Consider the following 2,847-nt stretch of genomic DNA (forward strand, 5'->3'; position numbering starts at 1 on the left):
CCTCAGCGCCGGGAGCTCCCGCAGCCGCCCCTGCGCTCAGGGGTTATTGCCCAGAGCTGTAAAACCTGAGAAAAATCACTTCAAACTGAGGGGCGAGCGTGGAGGATTGAGGTAAAGAAGAGCTGAGTTTCATCCTGTTCCTCTTCCTCTGAGTTTTAACTCGTTGGGCTTATACAGAAGCCCTCAAAGGCTGTGTGAGATAACTGATGGTCGCCCACAGAGATAATGAGTTCTTCCTATTCACAAATGAGATGTGGATCAGTTGGAGCTAAAGGAGAGAGTAAAAGATACGTCCACACTGAAGTCACGAGAGTGACTGCATTTGGTGGAGCTCCTCAGGTCACAGCCTATTTGTATATATAAATATACAACTACTAGTGTAAAACTAGCAGCCATATCCACAGTAACAGCTGCAGAATAAACATGTTCATTGTTTCTTCCCTGAGCATTCAGTTTCTCGCTGGTTAATAAAAATGCATGTAGTATTTCATCCCTGAGCCACTGTAAATCCAGGTATATGGATTACAGGCATAATCTATAGCTCTATGGGACTAGAGCCATTCTTGTATAAAAGGGTGCTGACTACTAAATATATTTTCATGATATCCTCAATGCAGGTGGATCTTTGTGTGGCCAAGGAAGGGTAACCTGTGTAACAACAAGCTGTTTTTCCATCAATGTGAGTATGTTGTTGTGGATAAAGGTACTAATGTATTTTATTTAACTATTCACATGAGGATTAACTACAATCAGTACTCATAACTGAAGGTGCACTAGCATATGCTCATACAAATATCCTAAAATGAAAAAGTCCTAAATTTTCACACATTCACATGTTTGCTAATAAATCATTGCTTGGAAGATCACGCTAATGTTAGTCAAAAATCAAAGTAACACAAAGAAAACTACTTGCATTCAGTAACATGTTTAGAAAAATCTTGCTTTCCTTAGTAGTTTGTAAACTCTGAAAGTTGTCCTTGATGGATTGTTTCAGTTTAGATGATCACTTCAGTCAATGCATGACATGATTTTATCACAAGCTGATGACCTGTTTTGCTGCTTAAATTACAATACTTCAGTGACACAGTGGGGTGAAATGCAAATTACAGAAAAAAACAGACTGAGCTCAAATTGTCCCAACAGAATGTTTAAAAGGGTATGAAGTGCCTTATCTGTCATGAGTTTATTTTCCTATTCTCTCTGCAAGAAGGAACAGTTACCTTTATTGACTTTTTTGTATTTGTCTAAGCTTATTATATAAAATTATATATAAAAAATAAATTCTACTTGTTGAAAATTGCACTGAGAGGTCAGGAGGTTCCCATATAATATTGTAACAAAGCTTTTCAATGCCAGGCAAGACAGATAAATTTAAGATAGCTTCAGCACACCTCACCTGCAGGTTTCATTCCTTCTAAGAAAGGATTATTGTACTAGCTATTTCAAGGGAGATCTACAATTGAGTAGAATGAATAAAACCACAAGAAAATACAAGTTGATAGCATATTTTCCTTAATTTAATCATACAACGGCCATTCAAATGACAGCAGCAAGGGAAAAGACATTTATGGGAATCAGAATCTGCTTTTATCACGTATTTTCTTTGAAATAAAATCCTTCTATGTGTTTAGGAGAGAGATTTGCCACTAACGTATCATCTTGCAGCAGGTTTAGAAATACAAGCCATTCCCATCTCCTTACGAATGAATTTTGTAAGAACAGTCTGCTGAGATTAAAAATAGCCCCACTGATACCTTTCAAGTGCTCCCCAAGCAAAGAACTCTATTTTAGGGAAACAAAAGCTGTCAGTGAGATATCCTTATCTTTGGGCAGGGTCCACACAGCAGTCTGCATAAGCAACACATCTTAGAACAGGTTAAACTGGTGAAAGTTTAAAAGAAAGAGATAAGAACAGCTTCATTTATTAGGTCCTGATATGGAAAAAATAGTCTCGCATTTGCTTTCTGTGCCAGACAGAAATCTTGACAATAAGCAGCCCTAAAACCACAGATAACTGTCATAACTATGTACACATGTCAGTTACAATTTCTGTATTAGGATGGCTTTACATAAAACAAATAATAATAAAAAATAACTAATACAACATATATGGAATATCAGTGGATATGAAAATGTATGGAAATTTATATAAGGTGGAAAAAATCAGTGGTAAGTGTGCCCCCTTCTTCTTCACCATAGGTAATAATCTGAACTTAATTTTATACTCATTATGGTTTATTTAACAAACATAAAGAATATCATACAGAGTTTTCATTGTTTTGCTTGGAAGTATAAATTGTGGGACCCAAAAATAAGAACCCAGGATGTGGATGAAGCTCATTTAATGTTCAGTAAAGCTGCATTTGCTTGGTATCTGTCATAATGCTAATAATTGCCCCAGCAATCCAGAGCTACTCCAGGAAAGTATCACCACAAAAGGACTAATTACTAATAACTCTCAAATACAGTTTTGTTATTTACTGCTGGTTTTCATGTACCAAACCCAGAAAAAATTGGCTGAAAATCTAAGGTTTTCTTCTGCTTTGTAGATCATTTATGTATATGTTAACTTAAAAAAACCCCAGGTATAGTAGATTTTGATCATTGGAAAGTCCTCAAAAATTTCTACCTGGAAACAGGACTTGTTCTTCTTCCTCGGTATAAGGGGGGCTAACTACTACATATTTACCAAGCATGACATTTCCTCCTCTGCTTTTTAGTTTCCAACGGGACTGAAAAATGTGAACAATTTAGAGAATTTGTTGGGTTACAAGTCTGTTTTAGACAAATTTATTTATTTTTAATATCAGATTAAATGGTTGAGCCATTTCTAACAAGGAGTGTAGG

This window comes from Antrostomus carolinensis, unplaced genomic scaffold (assembly GCF_000700745.2).
Source record: "Antrostomus carolinensis isolate BGI_N321 unplaced genomic scaffold, ASM70074v2 scaffold18520, whole genome shotgun sequence".
Classification (NCBI taxonomy): Eukaryota; Metazoa; Chordata; class Aves; order Caprimulgiformes; family Caprimulgidae; genus Antrostomus; species Antrostomus carolinensis.